The sequence below is a fragment of the Corapipo altera genome, unplaced genomic scaffold (assembly GCF_003945725.1).
Source record: "Corapipo altera isolate COAL_440 unplaced genomic scaffold, ASM394572v1 57, whole genome shotgun sequence".
In the NCBI taxonomy this organism is placed as follows: domain Eukaryota; kingdom Metazoa; phylum Chordata; class Aves; order Passeriformes; family Pipridae; genus Corapipo; species Corapipo altera.
Genome location: NW_020884905.1, coordinates 9142138 through 9163316, shown reverse-complemented (window position 1 = coordinate 9163316; position 21179 = coordinate 9142138). Strand labels below are relative to the sequence as shown.

Sequence of the window (21179 nt, the reverse complement as noted above, 5' to 3'; positions counted from 1 at the left end):
AGATTTAATGAATAAATGAAATAAGTCCTGAATGTTTCCTGTTAGAAAAGAAATGCTAGCCCACATGTCCTGCCCAAATTTCCACTCTCCACAATTTAATTTTTCACATGGATAAAGATGTTCCCCTCATATTGTTTTTTCTCTGTTTGGTTTTATAACGTTACCTACTATATTCCACATAAGAGATGAATGTTTTTCAAAAATGCCTACTGTACTATATACATCAGTTGATTAAATGCATGAGTGTTAGGGATGAGAGATACTACTCAACAAAGATCTATTATTAATGTTCTTGGACCACTGATGCAGAACACAACAGTCATTTTCATTATAAGGTTTTATCTCTCCTCTCCTTCCACAGAAAAGTTTCTCAGGCAAGAACCACAAAGCAGGTTTAAGACAGAGCCTGGCTACAAGTATGTATGGATTTTGGATACAGTTTTGTTATGCCTTACTTCAGCAGAATATTCAAGGCAACAAAGAGAAAGGAAATGTGAAACCGTCCAGAGCACTGGCTGAGCTGGAGCGCCAGGGGGGGAAGAAAGCACAGAGAGACAGAGAATGCCTGAAATGTCTGCAAAATGTAACTCAATTATCAGAGATCAGCCATAACAAGGAAAAAAAATCACATAAGGCTCTAAGAGCTATAAGTATCAAATAGTTACGTTTACTGCATTTATAAACAGATATCTTTTGGCAGGAGACTCAAAGAGGCCTCCACAAGGCACGAGAATCTGGGCTTGAATCCATTCACTCTGTGAATTAATTGACTTGGTTTGAACTCTACTGTTTTCAGTTGGAGAATTCACTGTGAACATGTTGTACATATCTCAGATATCAAATAGCAAATGTACTGAAGCCAGATACTGAACTGGAGCCAGAAATTTTTCATTAATCAGTATTGTATGCTTTCTGTGAATAGGAAATAGAACAACAACAAAAAGCAGACAAGAATGGGGAAAATATTTTTCTCTCTCTCCCTGTTTCTACACCCCCACATATGCTATTATTATTACTCAGTATTTACATTGCAGTCACACCCAGTGGTTCCAACTGAGCAGGAGCCCCACAGTGCTAGGTACTGTACAAAATAAATACACTTTAAGAGACTATGGTTGCTCTCGAGCTAAAAGTCTGAACAGATGAGACAGATGAGAGAGAGGTATAGAAAGGTGACTGAGGTGGCCAGAGGTCAGACAGTGGGTCTGTGGAAAAGCTGAGAAACCTTTTCTAGAGGGAAATCCTGAAATAATTGTCAAACCCTGTAAGTTTTAGCAGAGAAAACAGTTCATCCCACACTGCCAGCGACCCTTATCCACCAGCCTCCAGCAGCTCCCCGGTGCTGCAGATCAAAATTCACTTCCAGGCAGAAAAGGTAGCTGAAAATCACAATAACACATTATAATATCACACTCACATGCTTTTGTGAAAGGGCAGATTTAGCAGGGAACTGAGAGTACAGTAGCCTTCACCACCATCTGACAGGAAAGAGGCTGCCCCCCCTTCTTGTGCTCCTTTAATTAATCCATTAATTTGCTCATGATTTACACCATCCAAAGGTCAGACCCAATATCTTCTCAACCCAGGGAAAAACTGTAGGTTAGATTTCCATTTTCTTGCAATTCTCCCCGGCAAAGCACAAATAGAGCAGAACCACCCCACAACTGGCAGCCATCATGAACAAAAGCCACCCCTCCTTTTCAGGAGCCAGGCAGAACCTATACGTTTTGAAAAGTACCTTCTGAGTGCCCAGCTGAGATGGTGACTGAGCCTGCATTGTGTTCTCTCATCTCCCACATTACCTGCCCTGAATAAAGCTTCATCACTGTGTGTTTAGATTGTGACTTGCCATGGCCAAAATAATTTATTTGGGAAAAAAATCTGCAGGAATATAGTCTAAACACATGAAGGTCCTGCTGGAATTTGATGATGGCTTCTCTGTCTTGCCTCAGCTCTTTAGCTATCTATTTGCAAGCCAAATATATACATGAAAGGGAAAGCACATTACGCTGTTGCTGGAGGGAAGGATATTTCTGCTTATACAAATGAGCAGGGGGAAATGGAGACAGAGAGAAGAAGACCATAACCAGGAAAATAAATGAGCAGATGGAGAAAACAACAAATGAGGAAATAACACCAGGCAGAGTCATGGCTGTGATTCCAGACGGCCCACCTGCAAATGTTTTATGGGGAGCATGCATAAGAAAAAGAAGAATATTTCCATTGGCCATCTCAGTGTTTGCCTCCCATTACTGGCACATTCTTCTTGCCCTAAATCCTGATGAATGCTGGAAAGAACACAGAAGCAAACAAAAATAATAACAGAAAGGGTTTATTAATGTCTCTGTAACTTACAAGGCTGCTGGCAGCAAACTGGGGAATCCTCACGGGGAACCCACTGACCCAAAGCTCTCCCCACTTCATTCCCCCTCTATTCTGACCCCAAGCATCCCATTGTCCTCATCTCCAGCTATTTTGGAAATCAGCTCACAAAATAATTTGAACCCATAAACCACTGACCTTGGAAATTACATTCATACTTTAAAGGCCCAGTCCAGAATAGCTTGATGTGAACAGAAAGACACACACTGTATATTTAACCCACAAACCAGAGCCATATATATAAATTCTATACATGTTTATCTAGCTAACTCCCATTATTGTCCTTGACTAGATAATGCATGTTAAAATACAACTGCTTTGTCTTCAGCAGGATTTTAACATAAGCTCAGACTGGCGTAAAAATTACGTATTTTTCCTTTGAGGATATATGTAGCATTTGAGCAATTGTTTGGAGAAAACTCTCTATCCTGTTCTGCAGAGCTCCTTGCCTGAGATTTGCTAAAGATAGGTGGTCCTACCTCATCTGGTCTGGAAGCACTGTTTGCTTTGGCCTATGAATTTTTTCTGGTTTACGTAGTGCTCAGAACAGTTCCAGCCATGTTTACTCCAACTTCCTGAGCAAGAAAATGTACATCAGCTCCCACCCCTCCTGCCTCATAGCCCTTTTTACAGATTTATGAAGGTAGACAAACATCAAGGAAACACAAAAAGAAAATATAAGCACTTTCCTTCCCACCCTGGACCCATATTTGCACAATTAATTGGAACAGGAAGGAAGGAAACCACCATTTCTCCAAATTTACAAAGCAGAATTCCTAAATCTCTCCCACAGTTAAAATTCACACCTGCTCCATGTCTAAGAAGGTCCTGTTTCTGAGTAATGATGAAAATTTCAGACAAGTGAAAATGCAGCTTTAAATAAGGGAAAAAAAATCTTTGTTACTTTGAGGACAGATTTCTATTTCATTACACTTTTTTTCCTGTTTCATTTTTTTTTTCAAATGATCCCCAAAATTACTAAGCTTCCTCAGGCAAGAGGAGTACGACTCACTAAGAATTGACCTCCAAAACCAGTAAGAGACTCTGACACAGCCATTCATGCTCATAAAGTATGCAAACTGTATTCTTCCTTTCAGCACCCATTTAGTCTGTTCCAGAATAAATATATTTGCTTGCAGCCAAGCCTGAAGAAAGTACAGTCAATAGACAGATGTGTTATATGTTTGGGTAAGAGAGTCCATTTCCTTTCCTCGTCACCTCCCATTTCTGGTAGTTCTATACTTTAAATAAAGTATTACTAAAATCCCTTATTTGGCATGGGTGACTGCCAGCTATTGAATTCAAAGCAGTTTAATTTAATCTATACAACCATTGTCTGGTTCAAATGAAATATGAATATTTATCATTACTAAATATATGAATTATTTACATTATTTATATTAGCCAGAAAAAGAGTTGCAAGCATTTTTAAAAGAAGTGATGGTTATACCGCTCACTGTAAAAAGACAGAAATATAAAAATATTCTCAAATATTTTATTTATGGATTGAGCATACACAGTTTGCATAACAATCTAGTCATATATTCAGATACACATATATATATCTATGTATACACATGTATATATTAACAGACCAAGAACTGAGAGAAGGGTAATGTTGCTGATCCCAAGGGGATCAAAATGCTGTAGGATGAAAGCCAGGTGAAGTATGAAACAGGCAGATGACAATAAGCAGGAAACTGGGAAAGAGTCTACAGTGCAAGTGTCCATAAGAAAGAGAAGGGAGTGGTAAAAACGGGAGAATTTAACAGAACACTTAGGGAGAAGTCATAGACCCTGGAAAGGAGTGAAGAGTAATTCACTGAAGTACAGTCAAATAAAAAACAGGGAAGAAATGTGAAGCTGAAAAACTTGGTATAGGTGGTGATCCTGAGAAAGGGGAATCTTTCCATTTGGTCTCTATAGCAGGCAGACAACTGCTGATAACAGCCTGTCTAGAATTTGAAGGGAGGAGCAGGAGTTGCGGGAGTGAAGGCACCCAAGGATTCAGCCTGAATGAGAATGGCTGGAGCGCCGGCTGCAGTCACAGCTCAGTGCTAACCAGTGCTCCTAATAAAGAATACATTTAGTTTTGGAAATGTGGAGCCTTCCTGTGTGATTATGCAGCAAACTGTACGTACAGAAGTGTCTGGGGTCAGCTGTGTGGCACTCAAAGCACAGAAGGGAGCGATGCCATGGGAAAACAGCAGGGTAGAAACAGAGCAATAGGCAGCACTCGGATGGCTGGGAAAGCTGGACACGCTTTGAAGGAGAGGAAGATAAGGATTTGTCTGCATCTTCACCCTTTTTTTTTTTATGTTTGGAGAGTATTTTGCAGAGATATGTAGTAACAGAACTGCCTCAGCTAACAACTAGACATGTCCAATGCAGATGAAACATTTTTCCACATATCCTTGTGAGTTTCCCCTCAGAGGGCACCTTTGGCTGCAGATGCAATACAAATGCCTTCATGAGTTTTAAGAGGTGTGAACAGAGACAGCACTGGGCATACTGGCTTGACTGTAAAGATCTGCACTTGACTCAAATCAAAGAGAATAGGATTTTGCTTTGCAATCTTTTGTTTTTTCCTGAAAAAAAAAAATTCTAATTTCATAGAACCATAGAATCATAGAATGGTTTGGGTTGGAAGAGACCTTAAAGATCAACTAAGTTCTACTGGGGATGAAAGTGCTACCATTAAACAAATGACCATAGAGAAACTGAGGCAGAAATTTTATTGTTAGGCCAACATGAAGGACAGCTGCTGCTAAATAATGCAGCAAACATCCAGGATTTTTTTAAATCTTAGGAAAGTCCAATCACTGACTCAATAGTTAGAAAATGTTTGTGAATAGAACATTCTTTAAAAGGCTGTTAGAGAGTACCCTGTGTTTGGTTTAGGACTGTCTATACTTTAAGTTATTTTAACCTAGGGTTGATCTGAATTTTGAAAACAAAAGTCATTTTTGAGTAATTCCATGCTAGGCAAGCCACAGTCACATACTCACATAGCTCACATTATCTTATCATGTAAAATAACATTGCCATATGATCACGTTAGATGCTAGACAAACCGTGTACTGATGGTCCCTGCTCAGGGGGAGGACCAGCACAGGACTGGGATTGCCTTGCTGAAACCACCCAATATCCTGATTTAACTCTTTCTGCACTTTCTCATGCTGATCAGTAGTCTGGTGTTCCTCCCTCAAAGCATTCTGCCCACAGAAGAAGCACTATGCACATTCCTGACCTACTAAGGTGTATGAGAGGGTTGGGAGGGAAGATGGAGATGTTCCCCCTCCCTGCCCTGAATTTATGAGATGCTGAGAACAGCTGAGCTGATCCACATTTTCCTTCTCTTAGCCAGTGCATGACCTCTTCAGTGAAAACATACAACACATTATGTAGCTGCTATTAGTAACAGAACTGTAGTTCACAAAACTAAAAAGGTCAGATTAATATTAATTATCTTATAGGTATCAAGTTATATGCCTTATATATTTCTGCTAAAGGTCAATATGGCCTTCCTTCATTTTATATCCATCTGCTTCATTAGGTAAGGGAATGTAAGCTAGATATAATGGATTCTTTGGTAGTTTTAATCAACAATTTCATCAAAAGCACATTTTTCACCTGTGCCAACGACATAATGGAAAACTAGATCAATACATTAATTATACCAACTGCTTTCTAAACTCTATTTTAAAATTAATTATGGTAAGTGTGGTGGCAATTAGAAAGAAAAAAACCTGTACAACTAAAAGATATTGCCTTTCAGATTCAGGTAGACAGATATGTTTGCCTATTTTTATTTTCCGAAGATTTTCATTATTGTTCCATATAAAAGACCAGAAATTACGAAGCCTTTAACTGTAATGTCCATACAGTGGCAAATAAGCAGCAGAACTGATTTTGATAGCACATTACACAGAGCAGGATGAAGCAACAATTGCAACATGATAGAAATGGCAATTGTAATATTACTGTACCGAAAATCTAAAATATTTACTTTGTGGGACCTCCTCCTCAGACCACTATGGTGAGGATAAATGTCCTTGTCAACTCTATCCATCCAAAGTTCTGTGACCACCACAGGAAGAGAGATTAGGCCTCTGTCAGAGGTCTCTGTCAGAGCTGTAAGGAAGCACCTCTAGAGCCAGGATATTTTTTGTTAGAAAGACTGTTTCCATACTGAAAGGCTTATCTCCCAGGATGTTGAGTTCTTATAAGCCTAGAAAATGGAAAAAAGCTACAAATCAGCTGAAATTTCTCTGCAGACCTTAGCAGGGTTTGAAAAACTTTTGGTCTCCAGGGAAAGTGGGAGCTGCAGTTCTCCCCAGTTTGGCAGCCTCGTTAACTTCCCATATCACACCGTCTACACCCACAGCTCCTAATAGGTCAGGTTATGCGCTTCTGTACAGCAGGGCACACTGCAGAGAGCTACAAGCAAGCACCAGCTTGGGCCAATAAGTCTCTATACAGTACTTACACAACACAGATCCACAAGCAACTGCCTTGGGGATAGAGTTTATTAATTTGGATGAAAGCCTGCAGAAATGTATCTGTACAGATTCAGATACAGCTCACAGAGAAGAAGGAGTGTCTTTCCCTTCTTGCCTCAGAGACACCAGTTCCAGAGTGGACCTGCACTAGGTCAGCTGTAACATCTCTCAGTCTGCAATCTAAGTCAGCTTCACACATGTACTAGTAACTATTCTGTGTTATGTTCCAGTTTCCTTACCCTAAAAGAGACTTCTTTCAGCTGGTTGTTTTCCAGCTCTGGACAACCTTGAGAAGACTGAAGACAGAACAGGGGATCGATTCAACTAAAAATTAACAAAATAATCTAAGTTAGCAACTCTTCCATACCGAAGTCTATTCAGCTGCTGTTCCCATTTCTTCTCTTCATTATCCCCAAACCAACACATCCTTAACAGTTATTTCTTAATTTGTTCACATATTTTAGTTGCCTGATAAAAAGGAGAGCTGAGTTCTACATTATTTTCTTCTCCTTGAAGGGCTCACTGGTTAATTCCCAAAGACATCTTGCTTCCAGGCATTCCCTGAAGCTTTCTGATATAGAAGTCTACACCATTTGAGTAGCTTTAATTTCATAGACCAGTATCCCATGATCCTGATCCTCTGACCCCAATGACAGGTCAAATCTGAAAACATCTGGGGCCAGATTCTTTGCTGGTTATGGGGAAAGGGGAGAATTCTAATCTTCTGACTGTGAAGGGAGACCACTGCAAGTATTAAACTAATAATGGTGTGAGTAGTGGAATGAATTAAACCTGGTGTCTTATGAACTTAAGGTGTATAAAAGCATGACCTTGGACTGAAGCTTTTCCATATAGCCCTGTTATTTACTGCAGCTCTCACCTCCATAGATTCTCTGGAGTCTCATAATGTGTAAGTTCATGCTGCACCTTTCCCTCAGCTGTGCAACATCAACATTTTTTTTCATCTGTCTAGCTCCTTATTTTTGGAAATTTGTTAGAACCCAGTTACCCTGAAACTTCTGTCGTTTCATCACACTGGGTTGGAAAAGGCCACTAGATTCAAAAATTATTAGGGGGTACACAAGGACAGATACATGCACAGAGACAGCCTGATCACAGATGCCTTGTTTCCATAGGAAACCAAACTAAAAATAGACAGTTTCCTAAGTGTTAAAGATGGAATTTTTATTTGTTTTTGCAGTTGGGAACCAAACAGACCCACTATTCACATGGCTGTAGCACATGAGAAATATGAAAGAAAAGCAATCTTCAGTTTTCTGATAGATTTCCTCAAGTGGAATACAGTGACCAAAGACACAAAAGCCAAGTGTCCAAAGTCTGCAATCTGCTGGGCTGGATTACAGGTTGTCTATGTGACACTATATATGAGCTTTTTTTTCTTTTAGCATTACCCTTAAAATAATTTGTTAAGTTGGTTTGCTAGAAATGCAACACATGATGGCATCAAGTCTGTGTAAACTTCATTGTTTTGAATGATCGAGGCAAAAGTAAGGTCTCTGTTTGGTTTTTCATTCACCAAAAAATGATAAAACAGATGTTAGCAATTCTCTTTTCCCCCCCCCTCAGTTGCTAAGTATCAACCTCAATGTGGCATGAGGCAGCAAATGATAGCTGGGCATACCACAAGTGAGAAAGCACAGCTTTCTTTTGTAATCAAAACAGTATAGTCATCATAACCTGCGTATGAGCTGCGCAGGGCAACCTTTGGCTGCATCCTCCTAGAAGTTGACATCTTACATACGGATATCTTTGATGTATTCAAGGTGTTTGAGCTGAATCACTTGGGGATATTATATAAAGCTGTCTATAGAAGTGAGGTGAGGCTCTCGAGCGATGGAGAGAGTGACTGACAACTCAGGCTATCTGTGTATCATCCAGCTAAACACATAGGGATCTTAGGACCACAAGAACTGTATAAATACAGATAATCTGAGAACACCAAGGGGTCTCAAAACAGAAGGCTATTTTTAAGGTGTAGTAATAACATGGAAAGAACTTCCATGACATCTTATATGGCAGTACGTGAGCTCGTTCCATGAAAACAACCTTTTAAACCCATTTTTCTTGGGACTGAAGCTGCAGGTGGTAGAGGATGATCATACATATTGCTACCACCACACCTCAGGTGAGATCTGATAGTCAATAGCTTGCTAAGAGGCAGAGCATGCCCATACAGCTTTACAGAGATATGGATGCCTTAACCATCACCAGCAAATAGTGGATGCAGCTGGAAATTGCCCAGAAAGTGGTATCATGGCATTCATTTATATCGCTTCATGCAACAATAGACAGCAGTGTAACACGGTGAGGGGGTCTGCACCTCAAACCTCCATACAACTCAGCTGCTGCTGGTCCTCAGCTCAGACTTTACTGTAACTACTTTCTACTTCCTACATCAGAATCATAAAATCACAGAATCGCTGAGCTTAGAAAAGCACTGTCAGACCCCTGAGTCCAAATGTCCCCTCAGCACTGCCAAGCCCACCACTAACCAGTGTCTCCAAGTGCCACATCCACACACATCTTTTAAATCCCTCCAGGGATAGGGACTTCACTACCATCCTGGGCAGCCTGTGCAAGAACTTGACAACCCTTTTGAAAAAGAAATTTTCCCTAATATCCAATCTCAACCTCACCTGGTGCAACTTTAGGCTGCTTCCTCTTGTCTAGCTCCTCTTTCAGTGGGAGAAGAGCCCGACGCCCAAATCTGGCTCCACCCTCCTCTCAGGGAGGTGTAGAGAGCAAGGTGGTCTTCCTTCAGCTTCCTTTCTTCCAGGTTTTATGCTGCCAGAAAAGTACTGGGTCAGTCCTAAGAATCACATTTTGTGGCTTTTAAGAACAGGAGGTCCCATCCCTCTCACCAGCAGTTGTAGCGGGAAAAACCCTGTGGCTGTTTCCTCCTCCAGCACAGTCAGGTACCAGCAGACACAGCCCTACACTTGTGTAGACAAGTACTGCAGTTGTATAACAACCTTGCAGCAATAATTAATAACCTTGTGAGGAAGGGTGCTCAGGGCCCCCTCAGGCAGCACACAGCCTACAGTGGAATGGGCTACAACAAGAGAAGCCACAAGGCTCCTCATCTTTCTGCCATGGTCGTGCTTTAGGGAACGGAATAATGTCCTGAATAAAGAAAGTGGGAATGGGGAGTAGATGCAAGACCCCAGACAAGAGGTGAGCAGGCAGCTGAGGAGGGTGTCTATGCTGACCAGTGCAGCGTGAGGGAGGGAGACGAGCCCCTGAGGGAGCGGGGCTGAGGCAGCCGCCATGATGGCGATCTGAGGGGGAGCGCCGGCCCCTGCTCGTAAACGAGTTAAAAGTCATGTCTGAAAACTTTTTCCACACCGCAGCTTGGAGGCTGGGTAGAGAAAAGGTTAGGAAGTGCTAGCTTAAATCCAGGATGGAGTTTTTCAAGGATAGGTTGTTACACACAGATTGATGCCACACTGTTGTCAATATGCCAGGGGTAGTTTTAGCTGTCAGCTCTGTCGGAGTCTGCCAACCAACTTTAACTTGTTTTCTGACTTTTCCAAATGTTTTCCAAGTTTTTGCTTGCTGTGCTGAGGATAAATTGTCCCTCAGTTTCTGTTAAACCACATTTGTTTACTTGTTTCCTTTTCATCTCTGTTTCTTTCTGTGGTTTTCCCTTTTTAGGGAAAAAAAAAAGCACAAAGCTTGCACCTTTGCCCAACCATAATATAAACACAGTTCACCGAAACTGTCTCATAAACCATAAGGTTCTGCTCATCCGCTCTTGTGTGACACGCACTTGCCTCCCTCTTGAGCTGGATGTGCTCCACCATGGCCCTGCCCAAAGTAAGGGACTGGGCAGCACATCCCGGAATAAACTCAGGAATAAACTGCCACAGCAGCTCTACTCCGCGTTTTCCTACAGGTGAAGACTTCTTTCTTCTGGAATGAAAAATTTCAAGGAAAAATCTTCCAGTTTGGTCAGAATTATCTGGCATGTGGGCAAAGGATTTGAAACAGGTAAGCTACAATCCTTTCTCCCTTTCCCAGAGCCTCCTGGACTGATACTAAATAACTCCTTTTGGGGGAGAAAAAAACCCTCTCATTGCAAAAACAGTAATTACAGTGAAATAACATTTAAGGAATGTTAAAAGGACTGGGGACTTCAAAGGTTGAAACATTAGAAAGCTGAAATTAAGACTGCACTACTTCTGTCTATGCATTATGCTACATTTACTTGCCTGTGTGGTTTTTTATTCACATATAAGATAGATGGGACAAAAAAACTTCTGTTTCTCCTCACAGTTCACTGTGTGGTCTCAGGCCTTGTTTACTGCCACGAGTTATTAATTTCCTCTTCAGCTTTTTACAACACTTTTTACAGTCACGTTTATATATATGACAAACAAAATTTAATTTATTTTTTTTATACCACCGGAAGGTGAAGGGAAATGAGGTACAGAAAGAAAAAATAAAGCATACTAATGTTAAATCATAATTATTTTAGAATATTTAACATTAGATTTTCATATTAATACACTAATTTGGGCTAACTACAGAAAAATGTGTTCTTATGACCATTATTTTAATAAAATGCAGAAAGATAAAAATGTGGAGCAGCTGGATGACCTAAATGACATTAGTGAGTTATTAAACTCAGTCATTTTACTCCTTTGAATTCACTAAATTCACAGTAATAATATGTATAAAAGAGAATTTTAGATTCAGGCTTCTTTCTATTTTCAGTGTATCTAAAAAAATTACATCTTCTCAATATAATCATAGTTTTTACTGATATTTGAGTTTATTATAAGTGTTTTATGGAAATACTTAGTTAAACTCTACATGTTCCTGGCATGGCCCTTTATGTCCTCACCTTCAGCTAGTTCAGCACTTCAGTATTTCTAACCCTTGACTATCAATTTGGGCCCCCTGAAAATGAGATAGATATAAGGGACCATATATCATTGACTATGTGATTTGTCCATCACCACATGCTCACTCTAGTAATGGTACTTAGAGACTCTAGATCTCAGCCTTAAGTGGATTTAACTCTCTTGTAACTCCAAAGAATATCTACCTCATTTATTACCTCTAGTTTCTCAATATGTGAAGATCCAGAAGATTCTACTTCACTACTCAACCCTGGTTCATCTCAGTGTAGGTCAGAACTGTGCAAGGAATAAGGCAAGAGAGTTGTAGAAAAAAGCATCATGCAATTATGTTATTAAAGATATAATGCATATGAACAGAGTGAGTTCAATTTCAACTGAAGGAATAACATTGATTCTGTAATCTCTTTTCCCATAAGTCCTTGGCATTGAAAGATGTATAATTTTAGTATAGTTCCTGCCTGTCATCTTTCTAAAAGGATCATAAATAAAATGGAAAACAGGTCTTGCATCACACTGACATCCCTCTGGGTCACTCCTGAGTCTCGGACCTTTTGTACCATATCTTGGGCCACTCTACCTGAGCTAATGGAGCAGTTAACAGCACCTTCTACACATGATGTCCCCATTGGCTTCCTATTGCAGGTCTCACCCCTTACGCTCGTGCCACAGCCAGCTCCAGTCCTTTTTTCCCCTTGCTAACTTGTCAGATCTGGTTTTTTTCTATCCTGTGAGTGTCTCTGGTTTAGGATTTTATCAGTGAGAGACTAGAAACAAGATCTATAAAAGGCTGCTGAACCCTTCTCTCTACCACAGTATGGAAAATTAGGTTTGTTGTCTCAGGTATGTCTTGGAAAATTAATCAGGATGAATTTTGATAATAGGTTAGAGTAAATGTAGTGATGGGGGATAAAGGCACATAACCAAAACATCCCAATATATATTTAAGCAGGAAGTTGGTGGACATGAGATGCTCTGCAGTAGTTGCCTGTGTGCTTGTTGTTACTCCATTGTAAATAAAATACAACATAACCCTGTGTGAAATAAACTATTTAACATTTACCTCTACAGGTATATGCCTGCATACTATGATAATAATGGTTTATATACTGTAAATTCACATTCAAGTTTAGGTTACTCTCTATTTCTAGGCCTGTGTGAGAATGAAGTGGCCCTACTTTGTGTGTGTTGCATTTTGCAGCAAGGTCACTGTCATCCTGCATCCACCAAGTGTTTCATGAAGGGTAACAGATCCGCTCTTAAATTTACATTTCTAGTCAATTCAGATTTTCATACATATTGCCAAGTAAACAAACACTTTTCCACCTCTTTTAGAGTCATCATCCCAGGAGGAAGTTGTCATATTGTGATGCAGCTCTGTGAGTGGACCTGTCTTTGATGGCTGTGGTAAGTTTAAGGCAGAACTATCAGGGTTTTCTCACTCCAAGTCATATAAAGCATAACAGTAAAACATGCAAGAGGAGGTTGTACATGATATATCACAAAATGTGGTTTGGCACCAAGCACAGTAACAGTTTAGGGAACAGGCTGTTCTTTAAATAATATGCTTTTGTTTTCATGTTTAATTCTTCATGCTGCTGATTTACAGCAAAGGATTTTTCTTCCAAAAAAAGTAGACCCTTATCTAATGCATCAAAACAACAAATATGTGGTTTCTTTGTCAAACATTTCAATAAATGATTTGGCTTTCTCAGAGGCATTTGTAGAACTCACATGGGAATAGAATTCTGGGGTTTTTTTCATTTGAACTGTGGGCTGGATTTTCAAATGTTGATGTGTGCAGATGTACCTGCACAAATTCACATACCTGACTTCGAAAATCTGATCTTAAACATGCAGCAGGTGAGTGAATATGTGGGAGAATGAGGGAAAACTTCAACATTTACCTAAAAATATCAAAAGAACTGTGAGCTGAGAGTGCTCGTCACCAGGCTTTAGCAGAGGTCAAGGGGGTGATGTAATTGGCACCTTTTGGATTTGGGGTTGTTATGTTGCTAAACACAGACCCAGCAGCTAATCCTAAAAAAATCAGGAGAGTTTCAAAGCTGCACTTAATTTTGTCTATTTTCTGACTCTCTTCCCTTTCAAAAGTAAGTTTATTTTCTGTCTTACTGGGTGTTTATACTGAAAACACTGTAATAACTGTAGAGCAATGTCTGACAGTCTATAGTAGTATTACAGTTAACAGAGGAGTTTAGTGTGTGGTAAGGGGTGTTGTTTGATCGTGTCACTGTAGCCAGCTCTCTGGTTTCCTTTATTTGCCTTAAGTTGCAAAAAATAGCTGAGTGATCAATTTTTCAATTCCATCACAAAATAAAAATTAAAAAAATGTGCTCTGCATCATCCCTGAATTTAACATTCAAATGTAAATTAATTCTCCCCCCACTCCCCCTTTTTATATCACTTACAATTCCTTGAGAGTCTTGTCTTATTATAGGTTCAGGTCAAATTTTAAATGACAAATACTTGCTCTGAGGGAAAATTCTTAACCAAAAATTGTCAGCATTCCTGAAATTAGACATTTTTATTTTGAAAAAGACCGGAAAAATATGGTTTGCCACTTACAATATTTTCTGCATATTTTTACCCAATTATTGACCAAATCTGTTCTCCCAAAAAAATATTTTGTTTTCTTTGAAACTGCCCTAAAAAACCCACCTGGTTTTGCACACTTCCTTTGTGAGGAAAAAAAATAGAACAAATTTTGATTTAAAAACATGGAGATGAAACAGGGAAGGTATAAAGTAAAATGCATTTCCACAAGATGGACCATTTAAAACTGATTTTTCTTCTGTCCTTGAAGAAATAACTCATTTTTCACTGAAATCTGGTGATAGATAGGCAAGGTATCTGGTCTTCAGCGATGAATGAAATATTAGGCAAACCAGCAAAAATGGAGCTTATGGGAAAGACTAAAAGGGAAGCAAGTGGCAAAATTACTTACTTGGTGGACTAAAATCAGTGAACAACCACCCCGATTGTTAAACTTAGTGAACACTGAGGATGAGTGGAGGAGAAGCACTAAAATACTAAGAAGTACTTGGGCTAAGCTGTGTTGCATTTAATGTGACTTGAGGCATTGACCCTCATATGAGTTCTCTCTTTCTGAAGCCCCTCATCTTGATAAGCCCTGCTTATAAAGCTGCATCACAATGAAGCTGACTATTGTAAGTGTGGAAGCCAAGGGTGAAATCCTGGCTCTGTCGACATCATTAACAGCTCTGCCATTGATCTGGACTGGGGCGGGTTCAGCCCAAATTAAAGCAGTGGCCTTGCTGACAAGCCACCACCGGTCAAAGAGAGGCCCTGTCTTTGAGCTCGTCAATTCCATGCGTTATATTCAATAAAGGTCAATAAGATGGAAGGTCTTGGATTTAGATGGCTTGAAAGATAAGCATACCAGGCTGAAACAAGACTCCAGCAAAATCAAGGGACAGCATTATTTGGATATTTGCTGTATGGCTTGTTGGCGAATTTTAGAAATGTGCTTTATCCATATTCAAATCCCGTATAAACCGAAGTAGAAGAATATGATCTCTGTGGGAAGAGGTCATGGAAACAATATCTGTGCACCTGCCTACAGATCTATGCAAGCATTTTCAAAACAGGCATTTTGGAAAGAAGCAGCTAATCTATTATTGTTTCCATGCAGATATTTATATAAATCCTCTTCTTGTAAAATGCCACATACCCTGCTAAGCTTTCAATTTAGTCAGAAGAGGCATAAGTTCAGCCTATGTAAATAAAATCTAAAACTAAAGTGATTTAGGAATCTGGACTTAATATGTGCAACCGTGTAAGAATTATCTATTAATTATAAAATCATTAATTTAAAAGGATAGTGGTTTTAACTTTTTTTACTGAGTCTTAAACATTTTCCGTTTATTGTATTTCCTTAAAGAAAATCTAAAAATGCAGTTTGAATAGCAGCCACGACCCTATCCTTTCAATCAGCTGTACCTGTTAATTTAAGGCACAGTCACTTGAACACGGTTGGATAATACACCCCGTAATGCCATGTGTGTGCCACTGCACACACGTGTTTATCTGTACATGCCTTCTTTAATTTCCTTCCCGAGACCAGCACACTTTGGAATGATATTTTAATTTATTATTATGAAAGGAACGGCAACTGGTTTTTAATGGTTACAGAATGGTGACTCACAACACTGTCCCAGATGCTGTCACCGTCGCTATGAGAGCAGATTTGCAACATCTTGTCATAGGCACACATCAGTGCTCCTGCCTGCTGCCTTCATCCCAGAGGACAGCCTAACACCTGCTGCTGGCAGCGTGCCGGCCCTTCAGGGAACAAATGTTCCATTGCTGCTGGGTGATAGGAGAGGACAGACTCGAGATTCCAAGTGAACTGGCTAAAGGCACCCTAGGGCTCGGTGCACCCACCCCAGCACCCAGATGGCTGCTGTTTCTGTAGGAATATTAGAGAGTGAGTGGTATGCCTATAGCTGTCTCCTATAAATAAAGGAAAAGAGAAAAATCAACAGCACACCGGATGATAAGATTTCTAGCGTTTGCTATTGTTTCTTAAGAAAAACAAAATCAGTATTTTTCCGGTCAGTATTATACTGAGGGAGGGCTACATGCCTTCTCTGTATTTATCCACATGAACAACTTTGAAGACTGTGTTAAAGACACTTTTTTTAATAGGAAAATACAGGCACAAATCCACTTCTGGAAGGTTAATGTGCTTCTTTCCTGCAGAATATCCTTAACCTTATACAATTTACAGATTCTAGACAAAACAGACATGATTTTTATATTTCACATAGTGTTCAGCTGCCATACCTTTCTGTTGCCAGATATACTATGTTGAGATGTAAGAACAACCACAAAAAAAAGAGCAAATACATTTTGTGTTCCCTTTAAATCTATTTTTCAATACACCTATCCCAGAGTTGTAAGAATAAAGAATACTGTGCATTAGCTCTGGAGAGCCCAGATTTCTCACTGAGGTCAAGGAGAGCTAAAAGGACTCCTGGCTTGGAATAAGAAGCTCAGTGCAGTTCAGGATCAGGTCTCTTGGATAGCGTGTAATGTGTTTCTTTCCATTTATTACCACTCCACTTCCAGTGGGGTGATAAAAGCAGCGTTACAATGTCTTCACTTCATGTGGATTGAATAGCAGGCTAATAAAGATGAGGGTGGTGCTTTTTTCAGCTGTTATACTCAAATTTCAAATAAGACCATTTTTATTCTCTGCTTTTGAAAAGGCTTTTTGTCCACATTATTCCCCAAAGCTTAGATCAAAAACATGTCATGTTTCTGAGGGAGGTACAATCCAGGACACAGTGCATTAGTATTTCAGCTACTGTAATATAGATTTTGATACTCTTGCATTTCAGCACAGGAATCTGCTCCTGTGAAAATAGGATCCCTTAAAAATAAAAAGATTGGTCATGTATTTATAAAGGGTGGCTTGATCCGAAGCCTCTAGGTTGCTGCAGTTTAATTCAGTGTGGTTTAAATCAATGTGCAGTTGAGCAAACCCCAGGTGATATTTCACTTTCCCTGCAGTGTGCTGCACTTCTCTGCAACAAATCAATCAAATCTACATCACAATGCACTGAGTAACACTGAACTACCAACAGGAGAATTCTGGATGACTTTCACCGGTTAAAGTTTCCCTCTCTTTCTCTTGTTAGGCTAATGGCTGGGATATGTCCCTGTAAATTCTTTGGAAAGAGCAGCATCATACAAACAGTGTCAGCACTCTGTGGTTCTTTGAACATGTATTCCTATGTTATTTTTTCAAATGATCCCCAAAGGAAGGTCCCAGGTAATGGCAATTCACAATAATCCACCTGCTAGTGATCCCACCACTGGCCCTGGGCAAGTTTTTTGTTTTTCTTTGTTCCCCGACTGCTTCTGTAAAAGGATGCTAATAATATCCACACCAGAGAGATGCTGGGTGAATCCCTGTGCCTACAGAGGGCTTTGAAGATGAAAAGGCTTATTTAAATGTTACATATTGCCAATAGTATTATTATTAAAGCTTAAGGGTGCATTCTGCCTTCAGATGGACACACGCAGCTGCCTCTATCCCTACTGTCCATGTTTACACAGAGAACTGTGCAGTGGGGCAGAGCTGTGAGGATCTAGAGACTGTGAGTTCAGCAAGGAAGCTTTGCTGGAGCAAAGGCAGGGTTTTATGTGCAGATGGCAGGCATGCAAATTTGGTATGATCACAATTTAGAGGTGCTTGTAAAGCATTTGCTTTCATTGAACTCTTTACGGCTTCTATTTCTACAATGATATTAACTGCAGTGACAAAGAATACAATGGAAGAGCAGGAGAAACACTTATCATAAACCTTTGGATAAATCTCCTATTCAAAAGTGAGCAGGTCTCAGGCAGTCCTGGGGACAGAGATCAGGATGTGATTCAGAGGTCAGGCTGAGCTCTCATGTCACATGTGGGTCATGCTGCATGAATTGTCTCTTCTGCAAGGCTTCCTTGTAAACTGTCAAGTGTCCTGAGTTCTAATGCAGGAAATGAGCCCCAAAGGTTTGATGAATCTTAAAGAGCCCTTCTAATCTAGAATTTTTGTTCAAACTGAAAAAATTAGGGAGGTCCTCTTATTGCTCAAACATTGCACTCTGATTTGACATTCTTCAAAATATTTTTTTCACTGTCGTGCATATGGCCTTTACAGAGGATTTACAAGCTAATCTGTCTGACTGTGCCATGTCACTCCTGTGAAATTCAATTGCAGTTCTACAGTCATACTGCCTTTGACTAGCTTGCCAGGTGTAATGACAATAAAATTTGGCCTAATGAGTAGAAACAGCCTTGTTCTCAAATTTAAATAGATTGTCATCTTCCACTTTTCAATGTAGACTGCTTTGTTTTAATTCCCTTTTTTTTTTTGGTTGAGTCAGTACACTTGCAAAATAAGGGTCATCTGAATTCAGAAACAGAATAAAGAAAACTGCCACTCTGAGGTTGTTTTCAAGATAGTGTTGTTAAATAGCAGAGATGCTTCTTTTACCAGGCAAAGCTGGTAAAAGCATTTATTGCTTTGTATTAGAACATTCTGAGAAGTGACCAGAAATTAGCAAGAACCAGGGTTTCAGAAGGAAAATAAGCAAGTTCCTGCAATTAGTGTTACCTTCCAATATACTTTTTAAGGTCAAGAATAATTAAATCCCGAACAGGAGATATATGCATCTACCTGCTATTTTCTGTGGACCTATGGTTTGAGAACTCAACGTTACTGGTAAAGAGTTCAGCATTAAGATAAGGGAAGCCAGAGAGTGTGGGCCAAGCTGACAGAGCAAGCCAGTGTCTGGGCAGCTGCCTAAGTGCTTAAACGGCTCACTCTGCCTTTTAAAGTTTAAGACAAAAACAAGAAAGAAAGAAAATCTTTCACTGAGGCTCTGTTGCGCTGGATAACCAGGGACAGATTCTGGGTGGTCCCCATAAAGTTTCTTTTTAACTTGATAGCCGGATTCATGGGTACTTTTCCAACAGTTGTAGTGGATGAAATGATACTGAATTAATTCCCTTTTTAAAAATAAAAGGAATGAAAGGAACTGCTAGATGTCCATGCAACTACCTTTGAAATAATCACTATTGGGCTTGTCTGTTGTATCCAGTATTCTGTATTTGCATGGCCTGGTCCTCCTTTGGGCTAAACAGCTAATCTTGGTAAACTGGAATGCCTCTCTTGAGCACAGCAGGTCATTTGGGCTGGTTAGTGTTCAGGAAGGTTATTAAGGTTATTTAAGTGGTAAAATATATGACCTGCTCACCTGGCTTCTTAGAAAGTGTAGGCATCTTCCACCTCCCTGTCATGTTCTCCTGCACTGTAGGAACCAAATACACATGATAGAAAACTATGGGATGACAGTTGTTAAAACCATTGATTGAATTGGTTACCTGAAATACAAGGTCCCAAACAAGTTAAATAACTGACAAGGTGGTAAACAAGAAATCTTCAGGATCAAGAGGGGATTTTACTTGCTGTCCGTGTCTCATGAGGCTCTGGAGCAAATGGCTGCCAATAACAGTGAGCCTTGATCTGCTGAAAGATAACTGAAGATATGCCCCAGTCACACTTAGAGTCAACACACTTGTAAATAGGGAGAGCCAAAATCCAACATCACTGCCTTGGTTTGACCAAAGACGTATAAACTCATGGTCTTATCAGGAAGCTCAGTCTAAGGCAAGTGGAAAGATGAAAACTCTGTTATTGACAGGGCAAATGAACATAGGCAAGAAAAAATGTAAGTTTTTGTTAGATGATGTTCATCTGAGATTTGAATTAAGAAATAGTTGTATTTTTAAGTATTAAAAAATACCTTTCATAAGGGTATTATCAGAAAATAGTCTTAATTTGAAAACTCTATGTAAGGGAACAATTTATATTCTCTTGCAATCAAATTTCCATCTGCTTACATTCTGGTTTGCTTTTCCCAGATGTTCCTTCTCAGGTTGTCAAAGAAGTGAAGTAAATTTATGTAGTTTGCAGGTGTTTAGTTGCAGGTAGTGAACTTTCATTTTCAAAGATAAAATTCAATAATGAGAAATAAGATTCTTGGAAGCTAAATGTAGTCTTGTGGCTATTTTTTGCATTCCTATCACTGCTTTGTTACTTATATTATTAACATTAACAATCAAGGAAGAGATTGATGGTATCCCAAAATCTAATATCCAAGAATACAGTGCTAATTGAACTGACATTTGATTATGCATTCACCTGCACAGATATTAAAAACCTCCATGTGGCCAACAATGACTGTTCCATGGCTTGAAGTAGTTTGAGGACACTTTCCACCCCAGTTACTCTTCAACCAGGAGAAGAGATCTGAGACAAATCATGATCTCATCATGGAAAAACTACAATCAGTAAAGTGAAATCAAAACAAGCCAAGCTCTCACTAAATATTTTTCTCAGTTCTAGGTGCCAGTCAAAGCAAGAAAGATCAAATATTTGAGTAGGCATGAAGTCAGCTCATCATTATTTGTCCTTTAAGAAGTGCTGGAGGCACACTGGTGGCTTGCTATCTCTCCCACTGTAGTGTAAGGACTCAAGGCTGCAGCTGGATCATCCTATCTAATGGCTATCAGTAGTTATATTCTCCATAAATTTGTTTAACTCCTTTTTTTGTATCATCAGATTTATTATTCTCCAGAACACTGCCAGAGCTTGGGATTGGATCATTGCAAGAGTACACTGCACATTATTTATATTCAAAATATTTAATGTCTGCCTCAACACTATAGCTTTACGTGTTCTAACACTATATATGAGGTTGATATTCCTGCTTGAGTAAACATACACTTACAAGTTAATAAAAATAACATTTTAACTGCTTGAGTGCAGTTTTTCAGTGACCCATAAGATCAGTTCTAGGCTCTCTGCAGTCCT

General features: G+C 39.6%; 1 protein-coding gene across 10 annotated transcripts in view; it reads left to right on the top strand.

The window, feature by feature from the left end:
• The first annotated feature begins 9678 nt into the window (after positions 1 to 9678).
• Positions 9679 to 21179, top strand: part of NFIA (nuclear factor I A) — a 413178-nt gene continuing 401677 nt past the window's right edge. For 8 of the 10 annotated variants that reach the window (XM_027651691.1, XM_027651698.1, XM_027651693.1 and 5 more), the window contains exons 1-3: positions 10170 to 10278; positions 10801 to 10895; positions 13103 to 13174. The gene's annotated coding sequence lies outside the window, so the exon portion shown is untranslated. Of the gene's footprint in view, positions 10080 to 10169; positions 10279 to 10705; positions 10722 to 10800; positions 10896 to 13102; positions 13175 to 21179 lie in introns of those variants that run through there. The other 2 variants (XM_027651687.1, XM_027651688.1) reach the window with 2 other exon arrangements.